Source organism: Rhinoraja longicauda, chromosome 16, assembly GCF_053455715.1.
Source record: "Rhinoraja longicauda isolate Sanriku21f chromosome 16, sRhiLon1.1, whole genome shotgun sequence".
In the NCBI taxonomy this organism is placed as follows: domain Eukaryota; kingdom Metazoa; phylum Chordata; class Chondrichthyes; order Rajiformes; family Arhynchobatidae; genus Rhinoraja; species Rhinoraja longicauda.
In genome coordinates this window covers 23389645-23413079 of record NC_135968.1, presented here as the reverse complement: position 1 = coordinate 23413079, position 23435 = coordinate 23389645, and the positions used below count along the sequence as shown (strand labels likewise).

General features: G+C 43.6%; 1 long non-coding RNA gene across 1 annotated transcript in view; it reads right to left on the bottom strand.

Annotated features, from left to right (window-relative positions):
• The window catches only part of LOC144600930 (uncharacterized), a 123789-nt gene extending 100578 nt beyond the window's left edge, over nt 1-23211 (bottom strand). The window contains exon 1 of the long non-coding RNA XR_013548201.1: nt 23152-23211. This is a non-coding gene — a long non-coding RNA (uncharacterized LOC144600930). The remainder of the gene's footprint in view (nt 1-23151) is intronic.
• Nucleotides 23212-23435: the final 224 nt, after the last annotated feature.

Sequence of the window (23435 nt, the reverse complement as noted above, 5' to 3'; positions counted from 1 at the left end):
CCATATTTAAGTCCTTGGGGTTAATGCACACCCGTATCTCATTTTTTCCTTTCTTCAACGTGGCGACCATGGTGGAGACCCATACGGTTGGATCGCTGACAGCCTCCAGCACTCCCATGTTGACCATGTCCTTGAGCATATTCTCCACTTTGCCCTTCATGGCAAAAGACACCCTGTGGGGTGGACGGATCACGGGCTCCACAGATGGGTCTGTCGCGATCTTGTACACCACCGGCAGCTTCCCCAGCTTGTCGTCAAACAGGTCTGGGTACTCACATAGTGGATCCATCACAGGTTGCACCTTGTGGACCGTATGGTTAAACGACACCAGCCCAAGATCCTGGCATGCCCGGTTGCTAAGCAACGTCACACAGTCACTGTCCAGAATGAAGAAAGACAGGTCCTGGGAACCTTCCTGCAGCACGCAGTGGAAGGTCGCCCTCCCCACAGGTGTTAGTTCCTCTCCCCCATAGGCACGCAAAACAGAGCGGTCGGCAATCAGCAGCTCATTATTCCTTATCCGGTGGAACAGCTTTGTTGACATTACGTTCACCTTCGCCCCCGTGTCAAGTTTAGCAGAGAAACACTTATTGTTGACAGTTATGTTCACAGAAGGATCGGGGAGGCGAGATCGGCTGTGGAGGAGAGTGTAAATACTTACATCTCCCGTGGAAAAGCTGGGCTCAGAGTCCATCTCGCTATCAACCTGCAAAAGATTGTCTAGGAGTTGTCTGGGAGCTGAGGGAACTTTCCCACGGGATCGGCAGGCAGCTGCAAAATGGTTTCTTCTCCCGCAGAAATTGCATGTCTTCCCAAGGGCTGGGCACTGTGATTCTGAGGAGTGTACGTAGCTGCAGTTAGGACACTTGTTAGATCTTGGGTCCCGGGGTGTGCGAACGGGCCGCTGTGGAGGGCGAAAGTTCTCCCTCATCCGTCGTTGTCCAGCAACTCCAGTTAAATTTACGGCTCGGTTGTCAGACCCCCTCTGTCCGTGAGGATGGTGGACCACTTCGGCAATGCGGCACGCATGCATTGCTTGAGTCAGGGTTAGGTCAGGCCGTTGCAGCAGGTCGGCACGCAGCTTCTGATCGACCATACCGGTAACGAGAATGTCTCTGACGAGCTGGTCGCGCATGGTTTCGAATCGGCACCGCTGGGCAAGGTGTCGCAGGTCGGCAATGAAGCATTCAACAGGTTCATCCGGCTGTTGCTTGCGTGAGAAGAACCTGGCCCGCTCCAGTATACGGTTGGAGGGCAGGTCGCATAGCTCCGCGAATTTGCGCAAAAGACATACCGGGTCGTCGGCCGATTCAGCTGGCTCGACCGGCTGGTCGTTGTCATCCAGGACCGCTGGTGCATAGACAAAGGCTTGAGCTCTCTTCATTGCGTCGGGACCGGCCAGGTTGAGCAAAAGTGATGCTTTGACCGCGGCTGGGTCGTTCCGGTTCGCAATATTGACGTAGTGAGTGTAGTCCATCACAAAAGTCGACCATCGTTCCGCAATGTCGGCATCGAAGACAAGGGGAGATGGCTTTCGGCATGAGGACGCCATATCGAGGGAAACCCGAAACTGGGCACTAACGGGAACAAAATAAATGAAAACCGGTAAACGGGAAACGCTCGCATCCCACTTCTGACACCATGTAAAGGAGTGTTCTCTGACACACTGTAACCTTTACTGGTAGTTTATTATAGCACATGGCACACACGTCCCAGCACTGACTGCATCCAGCCTTCAGACGTACCGGGACCTAAAAGGGTGGAACAAAGGGAGGAGACTACAGTTGTACTAATAGGATGGGGCGTGGTTAGTGGTGATAAGGTAGCTACAGTATAGGTTGCATGCATAACCATCTACAGGTTTTAACTGGTTGCTCCGGTTTCATCCCACATTCCAAAGACGTGCAGGTTTACAGGTTAATTAGCTTCGGAAAAAATGTAAATTGTTCCCAGTGTGCTAGTGCATGGGGATTACTGGTCGGCATGGACTCAGTGGGCCGAAGTGCCTGTTTCCGTGCTGTATCTCTAAAGTAGACTGAACCCTTTATAGAGTTTTCTGTTCCTTTGAAAAAGGGGGGGGGGACATTCTGGTTGATTTTAGTGCGTATGTATCTTAATGAACCATGAGCAGCATGCAGAATGACTCTTGATATACTGTTGTACCGGCCATTGCAGTGAGCTGAGTGATGATTGACTAGAATGAGGGACGTTAATTTAATAGCTTGTAGTTTGCCTCGGCAAACAGCATTGAGAAAGAGCCCAGATATTCGTCAAGAAGGTGGAATGGGTCCATTGTTATTCCCAAAGTATCACTTCAATGCAATTTGCCGTCTTCAGCAGAGAACAAGAGAAAATTGAAAACATAATCATTTGAAACTTAAAATGACTCATAATTCTGTGCTGCATACTGCACAACCCAGCAAGCCTTAGAAACAAGTCTGTGCCAGAGGACTCAAACAGTAAGTGTGTTTGGACATAATGATTTTTTTTTTCCAGATAAACCAAAATTAGTTCCCATTCTTTGATGAAAATGATTGTTTTTCCTTCCAAAGCAGACTTGTACAAGTGGAGTTATTTACTTTATAATGTTGCATCGTTGTCTACAACAGCAACAGCACAATAGCAGTCAAGGTCCATTATCGTTCATTCTGTATGTACCTGCTCGGAAGAGAATTTTTTTTCCCATTTTGTGGAAATCCACTTAATATTTAATTCATTTTGGTTTTCAGAAAACAATGTTCAATTTATCTGTGGCTGTCAAGCCAAACTTACAAGCAAATTTAGTTTAGTTTAGTTTAGAGACACAGCATAGAAACAGGTCCTTCGGCCCAACTAGTCCACGCAGACCAACGATCACCATACACTAACACTATCCTACACACACTAGGAACAATTTACAATTATACCACGCCAGTTAACCTACAAACTTGTACGTCTTTGGAGTGTGGAAGGAAACAAGAGCACCCGGAGAAAGCCCACGCAGATCGTGGGGAGAACATTCAAACTCTATACAGACAGCATCGACAGTCAGGATTGAACCTGGGTCTCTGGCACTGTAAGGCAGCAACTCTGCTACTGTTGCCACCTTGCTGCCCTGCTGCTGTTGGATATAGTGCATTAGTGCATAAAGCAGTAGTTCAATGACAAGTGGAATATTATGTCCTATAATGAGAGAAACACGAGTAAAGGCTTCAGAAAGAGTGTAAAAATGATTTAATAAAATTCAAATTCAAGTTCAAGAATAAGGGACTCAATAGGCCTGGATATAAGGCCTGGATAGAGTGAATGTGGAGAATGTTTCCACTTGTGGAAGAGTCTAGGACAAGTGGCCCTAGCCTAAAAACAAAAAGACACCCCTTTAGGAAGGAGATGAGGAGCAACTTCTTTAGTCAGTGGGCAGTGAATGTGTGGAATTCATTGCCAGAGATGGTTGTGGAGGCCAAGTCAATAGATATTTTTAAGGCAGAGATCGACAGATTCATGATTAGTGCGGGTGTCAGGGGTTATTTGGGAGATGGCAAGAGAATGGGGTTGAGAGGGAAAGATAGGTCAGCCATGATTGAATGGTGGAGTAGACTTGATAGGCCGATTGGCCTAATTCTGCTCCTAAAACAAATGAACATGTAGAACAACATACCATTTAGAGTAAAAACAGAAAATACCAGAAACAGTCACAAGGTTGGGCAAGATCTGTTGAAAGTGAAAGTGTTAACATTTTAAGTGTTAACAGTAAAGTCTCTTCATTGAATGAATTGAGAAAAATGAAAAAAGAACATGTAATTGCTGTGAAAAACAGGTTGGAGTTGTGACAGAGATCTGGAACTAAATGGAAAATAATGGACATTGCCCCTGCAGCTCAGACAGTGTCTGTAGAGAGATTACAGATGGCCAAATCTTATAGCAAAACTGACCGGTTCAGATACTAAGAAACCAATTTTGCAGCTTTTCTTTTGTTTTTTTTCTTTCTCTCTAACTGGCCTCATTAGAATAAAGAACAGTACAACCCAGGAACAGAGCTCTTTGACTCTCACTGTCCACAACCGAACATGATGACAGGACAAAGTCTTCTCTGCCTGCACATGATGCATATCTCATCATTTCCCTGCATGTACATGTGCCTATCTGGAAAGCATCTTAAATGCCACTATCGTATCGGCCTCCACCACCACACCTGGCAACGCATTCTAGGCACCACTATCCTCTGTGAAAAAAACTTGCCTTTAGACTTTAGAGGTACAGCGCCTGAACCATTAATTCTTCGGCCCACCGAATCCACGCCGACCAGTGATTGCCCTGTACTTGCCAATTTACAATTATACTGATGCCAATTAACTTAGAAATCTGTAAATCTTTGGAGTGTGGGAGGAAACCAGAGTACCCGGAGAAAACCCTTGCAGTCGCAGAGAGACCAAACAAACTCCATACAGACAGCACCCGTATTCGGGACTAAACCTGCGTCTTTGGCGCTGTAAGGCAGCAACTCTACCGCTGCGCCATTGTTGCCTCAAAAAATCTCCTTTAAACTTTGAAACCACCAATCAGTCATTTACTATGACGACAGCACTGTAATCCTGGCCTCATCCCGTCAGATAGAGCTCCACCCATTCCTCCTTCAAACTCTCTGCAGTACGAAATAAAATGCTGCAATGCTTTTACAATGCGGATGAACCATTGAAGAAGGGACTTGACTCGAAACGTCACCCATTCCTTCTCTCCAGAGATGCTGCCTGTCCCGCTGAGCTACTCCAGCATTTTGCGTCTACCTTCAGTTTAAACCAGCATCTGCTGTTCCTTCCTACCCATACACTCTGTTTCCCTTTCATAGATGCTGCCTGACCTTCTAGCATTTGCAGTTTTCATTGCAGATTTCCAGCCTCTACAGACTTTTGTTTGAATGATCATTTACAGTGGCCAATTAGCCTAGGTTCACCATTATACAGTTGATTACTTTAAATTGCAGCAGCAACATTTCTGTCCATTATCGTTGATACACTTTACAGCCATTGCAAATAAATGGAGGAGAGTGTCTCTCTGATCAAAGAGCATTCCTTCCCTGAAGGACATTAGTGAATCAGGTGGGTATTTATACTAATCTAACAGTATCATGGTGTCCATTACAGGTATAAGCTTTGTACTTCAGGTTTATTTAATAAATTACGTTTCAATGTTTCGGCTGCCATGATGGGATTTGAATGTGAATCTCTGTTCCACATTCGATTGTCACTGCAATAACATCATTCCTAAATGGCCACAATTCCCCTTTTTCTACTAGCTTTCTCCTAACCCTAACACCAACCGTACCACTAACATACATTCCTTTCCACTCATTTGTGGAACTGATTGCTGAATATAGATCGTTAAACGTGTGTCTTGGAATCAGAGGACAACCATTTTGAACAGAGTTAGGAACCACAAACATTAGTGAGATGAATAGTTTTGATGAACTAAAATATATTGCCACTGTGTCTCTTTCAAAGAGCGATATATGACATTGTTACAAGTAGGTTAATCTTATCAGCTCCACTAGTACTGCAATAAAATTAGGTGGACCTAATTCACATCCCACTGAAATGTGCTAATTGATTTATGAAAGGTCTTCTTAATCACTAATCCAAAAACACATTATAAAGACAGAAGGTAGTCAATAGCTCATAGTCAATAATGCTTTATTGCCACGTCTACTGAGACGCAGTGAAATGTTTCATTTTGCAAATAATTGAATAAAATTGCACCGTACACAAGCACAATCATCATACGTAGGTACAAGCGTGCAACGACTGAAGTGTAGAAATTGTAGATTTTTTCTGAGGCAGTACACAAACAGTTGCTTCGTTTCCAGTGCCACCTTGTACCTTTCTAGTAAGTTATCTCCTAATTGCTGGCCATTGAAGTTTCATGTTCTCTCCAATTAATCTAAATGCATCATGTCCTGGTTTGCGTTCGGATTTTAGGTCGAGTGCTTGTTTGTGATGAACATTGTTCATCAATGCTTTGAAGTTTAGAAGACTAAATTGGATCAGATCAAACCAATGGGAACATGAGCAATGCTGCAGGAGAACTAGGCCTGGCCGACAATGACTGGAGCAATGTCTGTGTAATTGCAGTAGCAGAATTCAAGCAGAAACAGAGGGGAAGCTTGTTATCTTTTCATTCATCAATCAACTGCTGAACATCATGGATTTTAAGAGGATCAAAAGAACACAACAATGAAAAATTTCTAAGGAATTTATTATGAAATATGTTTAATTACAGTGTTCCTAACTTCATGGAAATTTGGGAGCACTGTAATGAAACATATTTCATAATAAATTCCTTAGAGATTTTTCATTGTTGTGTTCTTTTGATCCTCTTAGAATTCACATAGTAATTCTCTGGATAATTGAATATAGGGCAAACATTTGAAGCAAATAACCTCGACAATGGTTTCTAGCCTAATGTTCAATGAGTGGGCGGGAGGGTGGCACAGCGGTGGAGTTGCTGCCTTACAGCGCCAGACACCTGGGTTCGATCCTGACTACGGGTGCTGTCTGTAGGGTGTTTGTACGTTCTCCCCGTGACCACATGGGTTTTCTCCAGGTGCTCCGGTTTCCTGCGGTGTGAATGGGTGATTGCTGGTCGGCGTGGACTCGGGAGGTGGAAGGGCCTGTTTCCACGCTGCATCTCTAAATTAAACTATACTAAAGCATGACCTTAGGGATGGGATATTTTCCTTGAAAACAATTACTCCTGAATTTTGATCCATCTCTTTCAGTCTGACATTTTTAGCAGGGCTAATATTGAAATCCCCTAAAAGGAAGTAATTCGAACCTATAAAGCATCATTTAATGTAATAAATCATCAGAAAAAATCCATTGAAGACGCGCCTGACAAATTTACTGGAGGTGTTAGGGTTACAATAGAATGGATTAAGGCACTGTGTGGATTATAGATCTCGGATATTCTGAAAGGTTTTATGAGGTCCCTCACAGAGAAATAGGTTGAGTTTATTGGATCCAACATGAGAGTAAATTGCATTTCATTTTGGTCTTATTAGGTAACGGAAGGAAATGAGTGACTGCACAGGTTTTTATAAAGCAGCATTGACATGGAGCAGTTTGAGATGGTGCATTTAATGTTGTAATATTTATTAGTGGCCTCAATGTTAGATGTAGATAGCATCATATGAATGTCTGAATAATATCTTTGTCACGTGGGGCCAGGGTCTCTGCGGCTCCCCGGCCTGTGAATGCCTGCTGTTTTAACCCTCCCTTTCCAATGCTGCGTTTCTCCCCTCCCGGCCTTGAGTTAAGCTTTACCCTCCCCCCCCCCTCAGTCGGTTATAGTGGACAATCAGCAATAACGGACACCAACCCACCCTCTATGGTCCATTCTTGCAAGGGTTTACTCTATTTTAATTAGATCAATAGACATTTTAACACGGAATGAATTGCTATTTATCATTGATAGAAGTTTGATGATAAACAATAAAGGTAGAATATGTGAACGCCACAAAACTAAATTCCCAAGAACAGAATGGTACAGCACAGAAGGCTGTCATTGTTATTTTCCAAAATCACCTTGATTTAAGCAGCATTAGTTTACTCAATTCATTTCTCCCTCAAGATTTCAGTTTTAGAGATGCAGCGTGGAAACTGGCCCTTCGGCCCACCGAGTCCATGCCAATCATCGATCACCCATGCATTAGTTCCATGTTATCCCACTTTTTGCTCCTACACACACTGGGTGGGGGGCAATTTACCAAAGCCAATTACCCAACAAACCTACGATTCTTTGCAAAGTGGGAGGAAACCGGAACTCCCAGAAAAAACCCACACGGTCACAGGGAGAATATATAAACTCCACACAGAGAATGCCTGTAGTCAGGATTAAACCCAGGTCTCTGGCATTGTGAGGCAGCAGCTCTAATGCTGTTTGCTAGTGTTTATCTCTTTCCATTTTAAAGGCTCCTGTTATATTACTCATTAAGTTGTGCTCTCCAAATTCTAACCACTATTGATTCTCACTAATTTGTTAATCACCTTTGAGTCTGTGCTTTCCCCCCATCAATCCTTTTGGCATTGGACCCCTTATGATTCGAAGCACCTTTGTTCTATCTCCAAGAAGGTTTGAATACTTTTAAGGAGAACAACTCTTGCTTGCACCATCCATTCACATAACTCATCTCCAGAACCATTTTATTAAATCCCTTCCATTGCTCCCCAAAGGCTTCCCATCCTTTATTAAAGTACAGTGGCCAGAATTGTACACAACAACCAAGTTGATACTGAACCGTCGGCCGCGCGGCAGAAGGACCATCGGGGTGCGGCCAAACCCCACCGCAGGCCTGGCTCGCCCACCACACAACCAGGAAACCCACTTGTAGAGGGAAGCCGTCAAGCCCGGCCCTTGCTCGTCCCCGAGGACCAGAGAACCGGAAAGGAGGGTGGAGGGAGTGGGCGATGGTGGATGCAAGAACCAAGGGCCGGTAAGAAGAACCCATGTCTTACCTTCCACGCCCTCGAGGTCGGCTGTGGGAGACACCGCCGACGCACAAAAGCTGAACGGTTGCCGGCGAGGAGAGGGATGACGGTTCACTGGACAAGGCAACGATTGCAATGGTCATTGATGGTCAACTGGAGCGTGGACTTTGAAAATAGTGCCAAAATCTGTTGACTCTTGTATATGGTCTCAGTGGGCTAGTTCCATACTCTGGGCTGTGTTATGAATAGTCAAGCATCGAAAGCGTTTTTTTGTCATAAGCCCCAGCCAGAACTATGAAATATTTACTTGTGGCAGCACAACAGAATATGTAAACGTAGTACTTGGTAAACAATATAAATGAATGAAAAAAAATGTGTGCGTATATATATATATATATATATATATATATATATATATATATATATATATATATATATATATATATATATACAACAAACAAATTTACTGAACTATGTGCCAAAAAAATAATTTCACTATACTTCGGTACATGTGATAATAAAGAACCATTGAACCATTGAAAATGTTTTATGATAACTTTCTAAATTGCATCACTGAACTACAGTTCCACATTAGTTCCGTGCTCTAAGACACCATGGAGTTATAATACAAAATTGTTGCTTTCTCTCTCGAAGCTTTCCATTTTATAAACTGACTGAATAATTGGAGGCAAATGTAATGCTGTCATTCTTGGCATTAATTGTCCCAACAATGTACAGATACTGAAACTAATATTTTTAACGATCAATCTCTTCCTTCTTATGTTTTTGGAAGAGCACAGGAATAATTTTTTTCTTCTTTATGCGTCATTGGTATTTCAGTTGATGGAGCAGAATTCATCCAGGCTGCATCGCAAATTTCTCAACGACTCTTAATGTCACTTTGACATTGGCCGACAGATGGTACATTTGTGAATTTGCCAGATTTTCCTCAAAATCAGGAATTATGGAGTGTGGCAAGCATTGGCAGCCAAGACAGCTGCTAACCCGATCAGTACACATTCAAGTTTGTAGCAAGCTGTTGTGTCTGCAATCGGCCTAACATACAAAACGAATTGGCTTGTTCATAGAATCATACAGTAGGCCCCAAGGCCCAACTAGTCTATGACAACCAAGCTACCCTTTCCAGCTAGTCCCACCTGCCCTCACCTTGCCCCATATGTCTCCAAACACATCCCACCCATGTACCTGTCCAGATTAACCCAATCATTGCCACTGTACCCATCTCCGCCAGCTCCCCAGCCAGTTCATTCCACACACCCATCATCCTCCATGTGGGAAAAAACAAGAACACTGTAAACATGGTTTAGTTTAGTTTATTGTTATGTGTATCGATGTACAGTGAAAAGCTTTTGGTGCATGCTAACCAGTCTGCAGAAAGACAATACATGATTACAATCAATCGTTCCACAGTGTACAGATACATGATAAAGGGAATAAAGTGAATAGTGTTTAGTACAAGATAAAGCCAGTAAAGTCTGATCAAAGATAGTCCGAGGGTCTCCAATCAGGTAGATAGTAGTTCAGGACTGCTCTCTAGTTGTTGGTAGGATGGTTCAGTTGCCTGATAACAGCTGGGTATAAACTGTCCCTAAATCTGGATGTGCGAGTTTTCACACTTCTATACCTTTTGCCCGATGGGAGAGGGAAGAAGAAGAAATGGCCAGGGTACGACTCGTCCTTGATTATGCTGGTGGCCTTGCCAAGGCAGCGTGAGGTGTAAATGGAAGGGAGGTTGGTTTTGAAACTAGTTCCGTGTTATTAGTATGAACAAAACAATAGGTATGCATTTGCATTGAGGCAGATGCTCATCCTCTGATGCCTCTTCGATGGACCACTTAGACTTAGTGGTCTGTGTTCCTTTGACTGCAGCATCTGGAAAAAGCTAACATTTATTATCTAACCGATATTTGAGAACATACACATTTAGCGTGAATAGATGGACAGATTCTGGCTCTCAAAGTTCTTAAGGAATAAGGCCATCTAAGATATAGGGAGAGGTTGAGCAGGCTAGGACTTTATTCCTTGGAGTGCAGGAGGATGAGGGGTGATCTTACAGAGGTGTACAAAATCATAAGAGGAATAGATCAGGTAAATGCACAGGTATCACAAAATGCTGGAGTAACTCAGCGGGTCTGGCAGCATCCCTGGAGAGAAGGAATGGGTGATGTTTCGGGTCGAGACCCTTCTTCAGTCTGAAGAAGGGTCTCGACCCGAAACGTCACCCATTCCTTCTCTCCAGAGATGCTGCCTGACCTGCTGAGTTACTCCAGCATTTTGTGATACCTTCGATTTGTACCAGCATCTGCAGTTATTTTCCTAGGTAAATGCCCAGGGTCTTTTTCCCAGTGCATCCACATTAGAGAAATCAAAGTTTAAAATCTGAGTTTACCAAACTTTTATTAGAGTGGATCTAAACTTGTTCCAGTGCTAGGCATTGATGCCCATCAATTGTGTTTAGAGAATGGACAAATTTCACAATCTTGGATGGATCTTTGAACCAGGCAATGTGGATGGAATGGTAACGAGCTACTGGATAATTATATTTTCCCGATGTCCATCATAAAATCTTGTTACAGTTAATAATGAATATTCTGAATGGCAGTCTTCCAGAGTTTTTCAACGTAAGGATCCCCTTGTGTGTTGGATGAAGACTCTTGAATAGAATTATGCGATAACTTTTCAAAAGGGTTCATAACAAAGTTTACCTGAAGGGGCAAGGCAGGGTTAGAATAATGTTTTTAAAACAAAACCCTAAAGGAATACTGTCTGATTGATATCTTTCCAGTATGTGCACCTGTTATGTAAAGCCTTTTCGTGAAATTCATGATAATTCCCGCTGCAAGCCTCCCACTAGCTGTCAGAACCTTTTTTCAGCATTCCGCGTCTACTTTACCGGCCATTAACAATTCTCTGCGGGGTTTATGCATAAGTGGCTGATTGCTGCATGCAGTGGTAGCTTATGGCATGATGCCTCCCTATTAACTCTGTCACCAACACCAACTTTACTCGTAATTAAAGAGAACTTTCTCACCTCTAAAAATCTCTGAGCACTTTGCACAATTAGTGACCTTTGTAACGTGCTGCTTTAGCTATGTAAGCTTATGAGCCAGGCATGGGAGGTGATCACTGAATGCATTTTCACCAAGTACTGATTTGAAGACCATTATTCTTGTCAACTCCTGTACAGTGGTGCTGTCTTTTTTTCCTGAAACGGGGTTAAATTCCTCCATTTTAAAGCAAAAGGATTTTCATCCTTGAAAACGGTTTGTACTATGCCCTTAAATATTGCACAAATATATTTTAATTCCACGGAAATTTTCAGCAGTATTATTGTGAGGTTTCTTCCATATTAATAATATAAAGCAAAAATATGCCTAACTATACTTTTAATATTGTCTGATGCCTCATCGACGGACCACTTTGACTTAGTGGTCTGTGTTCCTTTGACTGCAGCCTCTGGAAAAAGCTAACATTTATTATCTAACCAATATTTGAGAACATACACATTTAGCGTGAATAGATGGACAGATTCTGGCTCTCAAAGTCCTTAAGGAATAAGGCCATCTGTGCTACAAGGGGAGGTTGAGCAGGCTAGGACTTTATTCCTTGGAGTGCAGGAGGATGAGGGGTGATATTATATAGGTGTACAAAATCATGAGAGGAATAGATCAGGGTCTTTTTCCCAGAGTAGGAGAATCAAGAACAAGAGGACATAGGTGACAGGGGAAAGATTTAATAGAAACCTGAGGGGTAACTTTATTACAGAAAAGATGGTGGGTGTATGGAACCAGCTGCTGGAGGAGATAGTTGAGGCAGGTAATGTTGCAACATTTAAGAAACATTTAGACAGGCACATGGATAGACTTCAGACTTTAGAAATGCAGCGCAGAAACAGATCCTTTGGCCCACTGAGTACGCAACGACCAGTGATCACCCCATACAATAAGAATCTGAATAATCTGAAGAAAGGTCTTGACCCGAAATGTCACCCATTTCTTCTCTCCTGACCCGCTGAGTTACTCCAGCCTTTTGTGACACCCCATACAATAACACTATCCTACATACTAGGGACAATTTTTACAACTTACCAAAGCCAATTAACCTACAAAACCTGTGCGTCTTTGGAGTGTGTCCGGAAACCGGAGCACCCGGGGAAAACCCATTCAATCACAGGGAGAACGTACAAACTCCCTACTGACAGCAGTCAGGATCAAACTGAGGTCTCTGGCGCTGTTAGCAGCAACTCTACCGCTGTACCATTGTGTCACCCATATGATAGGATAGTTTTAGAGGGATATGGGCCAAACGGAGGCAGGTGGGACTAGTGTAGCTGGACCATGTTGGGCTGGGTGGGCAAATTGGGCTGAAGGGCCTTTATCCGCGTTGTATGACTGTGACTCTGTAAGAAATGTTGACACAGTGGAGGTGCTGGCCTAAGGAAATGATCCATCACTGACACTATGTACTCTCTGGTTTCTGGATGTGTGCAGGAGTACCTCAAATTTCCCTGTGACTATACTTATGGACAATGCTCAGGTCTACACCACAGACACAACTTTGGAGCTGTGATAGAGGGAGGAGGATAGACTAATGTCCAATGCTCATCCTGCTTTGGGCAGTTCGTGACGTGGCCAACAGGCCATACATACAAAGGGAAACACAGTGCAGGAGCAACTCAGTGGGTCAGGCAGCATCTCTGGAGAACGTGCATAGGACCTACCCATGTTCTCCAGAGATGCTGCCTGACCTCCTGAGTTACTCCAGCACTTTGGGTCCTTTTGCGTAAACCAACGTCTGCAGTTCCTTGTCTCGACAGACCGTATCCTCAGACTGCTTAACACTTCCGGTTGGACTTTGTGGGTGATGTGATGGAATAGTCTCCATTTCCAATGATGAATGAGCAAGGAATGTGATGGAATATGCTCCATTTCCTTGGTTGAATGCAACTCCAACATCACAGATGCCTGATATGACCCTGAGCAAGGCATAGTCCCATATGCCAAGCATTGACTCTGAGAGGTGACATCCTCATAAAATATGAGTGGCATAGAGAGGGTAGAACCAACTTCCTGTTTCCAATAGGAGGGAGCTGGAGGACATAGGTTTAGGGTGAGTTGAGGGAGGTTTAAAGGTGATCTGTAGGGTGATATTTCACACACAAAGAATATATGGTATTTTGAATGAGTAGTGTTGGTGGAGGCAGGAATAGAAACATCATTTAAGAAGCATCTTGACTCGTATTTGAGAATGATCAGCCATGATCACATTGAATGGCGGTGCTGGCTCGAAGGGCCAAATGGCCTCCTCCTGCCCCTATTGTCTATTGTTTATTGTATTTGAATAATCAAGGCATAGAGAGAAATGGAATTAATGCAGGAATGTAGGGTGGCACATTGGCGCAGAGGTAGATTTGCTGCCTCATACTGCCAGAAACCCGTGTTTGATCCTGACTACAAGTGCTGACTGTGTGGAATTTATATGTTCTCCTTGTGACCAAGTGGGTTTTCTCCGGGTGCTCCAGTTTCCTCCCACATCCCAAAGACGTGCAGATTTGTAGGTTAAATGGCTTCTGTAAGTTGCCCTGAGTGTGTAGGATAGAACTAGTGTACGGGTGATCAATGGTCATTGTGGACTCGGTGGGCCGAAGAGTCTGTTTCGACACTGTATCTCTAAACTAAAATAAACTAAACTAAATCATCTCTGTGCTCCAGTTTAAACAACGTGAAGCAAAATTCCTTTTTCGGCACTAATTTTGTTGCGTTTTGGCTCCATGCTGTATCTCTAAACAAAATTAAACTAAATTAAACGAAACTAAATGAAACTAAACGAAACTAAACTAAACTAAACCAAACCTAAATTAGTATTTATAGCCATGATAGTTGGCATCGAAGTGGTGGACTGAAGGGCCAGTTTTCATGCTGCTCAACTATGACAAATTCATTCCCTGCACCTCTGGTGGACAGGGGCTGCAGAGTGTACCATCTACAAAATGCACTGCAGGTACTCAGCTGGGCTACTAAAAGAGCAATCCCCAAACCATGACCTTTATCCTAAAAAGGACAAGGGCAGCTGGTGCATGAGAACACTTCCAAGTTCCCTTCCAAGTTGCACCCCATCCTGACTTGGTTGCCACTTGGTCTAAATCCTGGCACACTCTACCCAAGAGCAGTGCGGGGTCACGGTGCCAGGCGGAAGAGGGCTCTGCCCGAGCCAGCTGCCTGCCCCTTTTCCGAGATTACGTCCGTGCCCGGGTGGGTGTTAGAGAGGGACTATGCGCTGTCCACGGGCACCCTGGGGGATTTCCAGGACCGCTGGGCACCGCGGGTCGTTGAACGCATTTTTGACAAGGAGTGTAAGATAGTTGTATAATAGTTTATTGTTTGTCTTGTATTATGGTGGCGGGTTCTGTTTTGGTTTTATTGTACTGTATATATTATTTTAATATTTGAATAAATATTTTTGAATAATAATTTTTTTTAAAGAGCATTGTGGGAGTACCTTCAGTAGAAGGACTGCCTTGTACCAAGAAAAGGACTCTCCACCCTCTTCTCATGGGCATTCGGAGTTGGGCAAAAAACGCTGGCCAAATCCTCATCCCGGAAGATATATCCCAAATATATTTTTTCGAAAAAGTAAACTTGGGAGCTTTGAGAATGGAGTGAGTAAATAGACTGATTATTAATTTCCTGCAGAGAGTTAGCACAGGTTTGCTGAGCAGTCCAGACACTTTCTGTGCCAAAATGGCAGGAGTTGGGAGCGACGCAGTGGAATGCTCTTTCCCGAGATTCCACTTGAAGGGAATAAGTGAGGAACAGATGGGCAATTCATCACCGGGCTGTCAAAACTTCAAATCCGAGTTTGATTGCTATTCCAATTTGTCCAGTCAGTTCAGTTGGCGTAATTATGGTGTTTTGCGGCACTGAGAAAGTTTTGCTTTTCCCCTCAGTCTTCCAGATATCCCAGCCTTAGCCGCGCCATTAAAATTGCCAATTTAATTCTTCAAATCAACAACATGTCAAAAAAAAACCTTTGAAAAGTTGAAGAAGAAGAAATTGCATTTATGTAACACCTTACATAACCTCAGTACAATGTAAAATACTTTACAGAGTGACGTATTGATGATGTGTAGTCTATATCATAATCTAACAATCATGCCATTCAACTGTCTATCAAACCCACACAAACAACAGTGTGACAAAGTGCAGATAATCCACTTCGGTGATGTTCGCTGAATGGCAATCTTTGGCTCGGGCTTTGAGGAGTAGTTGTCTCCTTTCCACCAAAGATAGACACAAAGTGCTGGAGTAACTCAACAGTTCAGGCAGCATCTCTGAAGACAAAGGATGGATGACGTTTCAGGTCGGGACCCTTCTTCACACGAGAGCCTACTCTAGCACTTTGTGTCTATCTTTGGTATAAACCAGCATCTGTTCTCGCCTTCTGCAGAGAGACATGACGGAGATCAGCAGTTCTGAACAGCAGCACCTCCCCCAGCCCAACACACTCCTTCCCTTCTGCACTGTAGCATCAGCCAGGGAATCTGTGCTCAAGTCTCTAAAGTAGATGGAATCCATAATATTCTGAGGTTAAAAACTGAGCTACAGTTCACACTCCAGGCACTGCAATAGAAACCAGTTTGCATTTGCATCACTTATTTAGTTAATAATCCGCATAATTAGACAAACTAAGTGTGGGAATTGAGGGAAGAACTGAGGTGTTCTTCCATTTTGTCTTAAACATGGCCAGCACTTCACTCTGTGGGAATCAAACTTTACTCCAGTGAAGTTGCCCTTCTGCGCTCGGCTAAACATGATGGGTTCAAGCGGTCCACGGAGTCAACAACTTGAACACCTGCATGTCTGTTTAGGAGGGGGAATTTACAGAATGCTGGATCACAATAGAAAACCCTGTAAACAAGTGTGCGTGACGAACCTTACACTTATGCCATCAAAAATGATATGAAGATACTGCATGCCTTGGGAATAGCATCTTGCCTGACTGTTCTCCTTGTGTGATAAGTTATTGTGAATAAAGAAGTTAGCTGTCATTCGCATCTCATGATAATTATTCCGATATAAGTGGCCCAACCTCTTCAGTAATGCTTTCACCCTCATTCATTATGATCTGGTATGAACTGTGTCTTTGGTTACATTATAGACATTGATTTTTGCACTATTAGGGTTGCCTGGTATAACAACTATTCAATTATTGTAATTTTGATTATTATTATCTGATGTGGAGATTTTGGAGAGGGTGCAGTCACTGAGAACAAAGAGGGACACAGCATGGGTGGGGGTCTGAGAACAAAGAGGGACACAGCATGGGTGGGTGGGGGGTGAGAACAAAGAGAGACTCAGCATGGGTGGGTGGGGGGTGAGAACAAAGAGGGACTCAGCATGGGTGGGGGTCTGAGAACAAAGAGGGACACAGCATGGGTGGGGGTCTGAGAACAAAGAGGGACACAGCATGGGTGGGTGGGGGGTGAGAACAAAGAGGGACTCAGCATGGGTGGGTGGGGGGTGAGAACAAAGAGGGACTCAGCATGGGTGGAGGTCTATGAACAAAGAGGGTCCCATCATGGGTGGGGGGGTTCTGACAACAAAGAGGGACCATTGGGTCGAGACCCAACATGTTAGCCTTTGCATTTTTTTTTTTTTCAAAAATTAACTATTCAGAATAAAATAAATATATGCACAACAAAACTGTGCAAAAACCCTTCAGTGTCTAAACATTCAATAGTGTCATCATCAGTAATGTTCCCACCTCTATTTCCAGAAAACACCCTTGCCAGTTATGTTGAAGGTATACACAAAATGCTGGAGGAACTCAGTGGGTCAGGCAGCATCTCTGGAGAGAAGGAATGGGAGACGTTTCAGATTGAGACCCTTCTTCAGACAGATGTCAGGGGAGTGGGCGGGACAAAGATAGGATGTAGTAGGAGACAGGAAGACGGGTGAGAGAACTGGGAGAGTTGGAGGGCAGGAGGAATCACAGAGGGGGAGCAGCGAGAGAGCATGTTGCTAAACTCACGTCGAAGAGAGGGGGAAAACTTCTTCAAAGTGGACATACCTTGAGGCGAATTTGCAGTGGAGCGGCAAGATGTGTAGGAAAGAAAACTGCAGATGCTGGTTTAACTCCAAGGTAGACACAAAATGCTGGAGTAACTCAGCATTACTCCCTCTCTCAGCATTTCTTGAGAGAGGGAATGGGTGACGTTTCGGGTCGAGACACTTCTTCAGACTGATGTCAGGGGAGGGGGCGGGACAAAGATAGGATGCAGTCGGAGACAGGAAGACTAGTGGGAGAACTGGGAGAGTTGGAGGGCAGGAGGAACGTTGGTCTTTGTATTTACAGGTTAAATCCAATTAAAGTTAAGGGTCTCGACCCGAAATGTCACCTATTCCTTTTCTCTCGAGATGCTGCCTGTCCCGCTGATTTACTCCAGCATTTTATATCTATCTACGATTTATATCAGCATCTGCAGTTCTTTCCTACACACTGGTAGTTATACATATGCCATAGGGGTCCATGAACAGCAACGAGTTTTCATCTTCATAAGTCATAGGAGCAGAAGTAGACTATTCTGTTTGAAACTGGACAGTCTTGCCTCTTGGAATGATCACCGCCCCTTCCCTCTGGACAGAGCGGTAATGATGAATCCTCCTCAGATCTGAGACACAATACAAAAATGTGTTTTAAGGCGAAGAAATGACACATCAAAGAAGAGAATCCTGTGAGCAAGTAGATTAAAGCTGCGATGTTACAAGAGGGAAGTAATTTTCAAAATAGCATCACAACTAGAAAATCACAATGGAGAAAGGGATAAAATTTAATAAAAGTGGGAAATGAGTACCGGATAATTTAAAAGAAATTTCACAGGCATATTAAAAGTGAATGAATAATTGAAGCGAGTTTTGTGTGATTCAAGGATGGAGACAAGTCTAATTGCAGAGGATGAAAGTATATTGGAAGAAATCCATTGCCTGTCAGATGCAGTAAAGTGGCGTAAGGTAGCAGCTGCCCATTGTTCTATTCTTCTGAAATGTGCTTCCATTCATTGCCATCAAACTATTGTTATTGAAAAAGAGAACAGCACATCGCTTTGCCACAGACTTCGTGCGAGCCGGCAAGGATGCAGTTTTAAATATTTTACATCAATCGTTATAAATGATAGTGGTTCAGGGAAGGAAGGTGGGTCAAAATTGGCAGAGATAATTGTGTAGCAGGATTTGCTCCGGAGAATGAGCATAACTCGAAATAAGTGGCTTTATCCTGATGGATGCAAATGGAGTTTTATGCGGGGAAGTGTAAGGTCATGCACTTTAGTAAGAGGAATCAAAAGGCAGATTATTATCTAAATGGAGAAAGAGTGAAATTCAGAGGGAATTTAGGTGTCAATGTGCATAAATCACAAAAGGTTAGCAAGCGGTTTAAACAACATGTGTAGGTAGAAACTGCACATGCTGGTTTATACTGCAGATAGACACAAAATGCTGGAGTAACTCAGCAGGTCAGGCAGCATCTCTTGAGAAAAGGAATAGGTGCCATTTCAGGTCGGAACCCTTCTTCAAACCTATCAGATGGCATGTTGAAACTTTTTATGTAGGGTGGAGAATAAGAATATTGATAAGGAGGTTTTGTCACAATACACAAAGTGCCGGAGGAACTCAACGCATCAGGCAGTAACAGTGGAGGAAATGGACAGGCGACATTTTGGATCAGGCTAAAGAAGGGTTCCCGACCTGAAATGTCACCTGTCCATTCCTGCCACAGATGCTGCCTGAAATGCTGATTTCCTCCTGCACTTTGTGTCTTGCTGAAGATTCCACCATCTGCAGTTCCTTTGTGTCTCTGAGGTTCTGTTACAGTTGTATATGAATTGTATACGGAGGCAGTTCAAAGGAAATTAACCAGGCACATTTCTGAGATAAAGGGGTTATTCTACCAAGATGTGCTCGAGAATCTGGATCAATGTTCTTTGGAGTTTAAAAGAATGAGGGATGACCTTGTTCAAACGTATAAGACCTCAATGGGGTTTGACAGGGTAGATGTTTACATATTTTCACTGGTGGGAAAGTCGAGCAAGAGGACATAGCTGCAAAGTAAAACTGAGTTAGGCAGATACTTCTCGATTTATCGAATGTCTGAGTCTCTGAAATTCTCTGCCCTCGAGGAGGCCAATTCATTAGACCTTCCACAGCCATTTGGACAGTTACGAAGATAGGAAAGGTTCAGAGGGATATGGGACAAACACAGGCAAATGGGACTAGCTCAGCTTGTTCCCAGTCTCCTCAATGGTTCAGTCCTGATGTAGGGTCTTGACCCGAAGTGTGTCGACCATCCCTTTGCCTCCACAGAAGCTGCTTGTCCCTCTGCGTCCCTCCAGCAGTTTGTTGTTTTACACCGGATTCGAGCATCTGCACTCTCCTGTATATTCTAAACTACCTTCATCCGTGCTAATCTTTCAGTTACCTGTACTTTTTCCTTTGACTCATCATGTACCCACCATGCTCTGTGAGAAAATTATTCCCCTCGCATTCCTTTCAAATTATTCCCCTCTCACCCTAAGTATAGGTCCTCTACGTTCAATCTCTACCATCTTGGTAAAAAGACCATCCATCTTCTCTATGCCCCTCATAATTTTATATACTTCTATAAGGACACCCCTGAGGCTCCTACACTCAAGAGGTAAAGAGGAAAATGCAGACTCTTTTAGTTTAGTTTAGATTTTATTTTAGAGATACAGAGATAAAACAGGCCATTCGTCCCACGAGTCTGCGCCAACCAGCGATCCCCATACACTAGTACTATCCTGCACACTAGGGACAATTTACAATCTTTACCAAAGCCAATTAACCTACAAATCTGCACATCTTTGAACTTTATTATAACCAATGTGGGATTTTGGGATCACACGTTCCTTAGCCAATAATTGGTCTATCAGGGAACCTCCCTGTTTGAGGTCATCCGTAGCCGGCCCCAATTTGTTCTGATTTTCTCTTGCTTTCAGTTCCCCCAACCCCTCCTATAATCAGTCCAAAGAAGGGTCCCGTCCCAAAACGTCACCTATCCTTTCTCTCCAGAGATGCTGCCTGACCCGATGAGTTACTCCAGCATTTTGTGTCTATCTTTGATGCAAACCAGCATCGGCTGTTCCTTTTTAATTACAGCCTTGATTCCAAACCACTTTCAAAATGATTCATCTTTCGCATTTCATTGTTTTTGCATCGGACTTGTGTGAACCTACCCATTGGTTTGCATGTTCACCATCACTTACGTCAGTGGGTATTTTTAAGGTGGAGATTAACAGATTCTTGATGAGTAATGGTCTCAAGGGTTATGGGGAGAAAGCAGGAGAATGGGGTTGAAAGGAAAAGATAGACCAGCCATGATTGAATTGTGGTGAAGACCCGATGGGCCGTATGGCCTAACTCTGCTCCTGTTACTTGCAAACTTATGAACAGAGTCAAACAATGACATTTCCCAGTAGAAAAAAGAACTGCAGATGCTGGTTAATACACAAATGGGCACAAAGTGCTGTAGTAACTCAGCAGGTCAGGCAACATCTCTGGAGAACGTGGATAAGTGACATTTCGGGGCAAAGGGGAGAAGAGCGAGGGGAGGAGGGAGGGGTGTCTGCCATGGTTACTAAATATTAGAGAATGCAACCTTTGTACAGCCGGGTTGTAAACTGATCTTAATCCCACTTCCTTATTTGTTTTCCTGTAACCTATTCTCGCATACGTCCACTAACATTCCTTATTTTCCATGTCTATGGGATGTGGGAGACAATCCGTGGGACCACAGAGAGAACGTACGCTTCAGGTCACTAGAGCTGTAAGGGTTTAATGGGATATGGGCCAAACATTGGGACATATCCAGAATGCCATCATGGTCGGATGGACAAGTTGGCCTTGTATGGGTCCATGCTGCATGCTGTATGATATGACTGTAACTGCATGAGTTACACACCACATGCATGCATTCTGTAGCATTCATTCATGCTTGTTTTAATTTTAACCTGCGATATTTCACAATGTTGCTATTTCACATTTATTTGATAATACCTCGTTGTAAAAATGTTGATTTTCTGACACGTTATTTATATAAAGTCATAGAGTCGAGAGTCTGACCGAACATTGTCACATTTTTATTGACGTAGCATTATTTCACCCCTTGTATTAAAAAGTCAGCTGCCAGCAGTTCATCTTTAGATAATGCAATTGTAAAACACAGAACGCGAGGACGCAGGCATCTTGCAACTGAGGTATTCATCACAAAGCAGATCATTTGAGATGAAAGCAATTCCACAGGATTGAAGAACGGTGACCGAAAGAAAGGATGCAAAGGAGGAAGACGTGACAGTAGGCATCATAAATGCAAAAACATCCATTTGTTTTTGCATTGTCCCTTTAATTGTCAAGAGTCAAGAGTATTTAATTGTCACATGTACCTTCAACAGGAAGGCAAGGTGGCGCAGCGGTAGAGTTGCTGCCTCACAGCACCAGAGACCTGGGTTCGATCCTGACTACGGGTGCTGTCTGTACGAAGTTTGTACATTCTCCCTGTGAGCGCTTGGGTTTTCCCAGGGTGCTCCGGGTTCCTCCCACACTCTAAAAGACGTACAGGTTTGTAGATTAATTGGCTTCGGTAAGGATTGTAAATTGTCCCTAGTGTGTAGGATAATATTAATGTACAGGGATCGCTGGTCGGCACGGATTCCATGGGCCGAAGGGCCTGTTTCCGCACTGTATCTCTAAACTAAACAAAACTAAAGGACAATGAAATTCTTACTTGCAGCAGCGTAACAGGCCTGTAAACACAACACGCACAGATAATATTTAATAAACACAAATGCAATAAATTAATAACCACAATACCAGTGCAGTTCCTTGTGTCTACAATGCTATAGTGGCCCAGCTTGATCAGGTGGTGAATGACTGGAATAGTTGTCCATCAGATCCATTCAATACACAATAGACAATAGACAATAGGTGCAGGAGTAGGCCATTCGGCCCTTCGAGCCAGCACCACCATTCAATGTGATCATGACTGATCATTCTCAATCAGTACCCAGTTCCTGCCTTCTCCACATACCCCCTGACTCCGCTATTCTTAAGAGCTCTATCTAGCTCTCTCTTGAATGCATTCAGAGACTTGGCCTCCACTGCCTTCTGAAGCAGTGAATTCCACAGATTTACATTCAAGCCTGTGTTCTCCCTGCAAGGTTTATCCCATTGGGAGCAGAGATTGGGAACTCCTTCTGGAAACACTGAGTAGGACTTCAAGCTCTGTGGGATTTACTCGAGTTTTCATCTGCTATGTTCTAACTACCTCTGAACTTGGATTGCCGAAACACGTATCAGACAGATGAAGATCTGAGGCAGGGAATAATAGACAATTGTTGGCTTTAGCACCTACAGTGTGGAGTTGTGGAGGTTGAAATTGCACTGCCCCCAAATACTCCCTGATAAGGAAATTGTAAAGACTTTACCAACATCTAGTCATTATAAAGTCGACACAACGATTGTCTAACTAACACAAATAACGACCGGTACAAGGATGTTATCAGCATCATAAAACATACACCATAGAACAGTACAGCACAGTTATGGGCCTTTCAGCCCACAATGTTTGTGCCGAGCTTGAATCCAAGTTCAACTGATCTCACCTGCCGGCACGGTGGCGCAGCGCTGGAGACCCGGGTTCCATCTCGACCACGGGTGCCGTCTGTACGGAGTTTGTACGTTCTCCTCGTCACCTGCGTGGGTTTTCTCCAAGATCTTTGGTTTCCTCCCACACTCCAAAGACGTACAGGTTTGTAGGTTAATTGGTTTGGTATAAATGTAAATTATCCCTCGTGCCTGTAGCATTAGTTTGTGGTGATCGTTGGTCGGCGTGGACTCGGTGGGCCAAAGGGCCTGTTTCCGCGCTGTGTCTCTAAACTAAACTAAA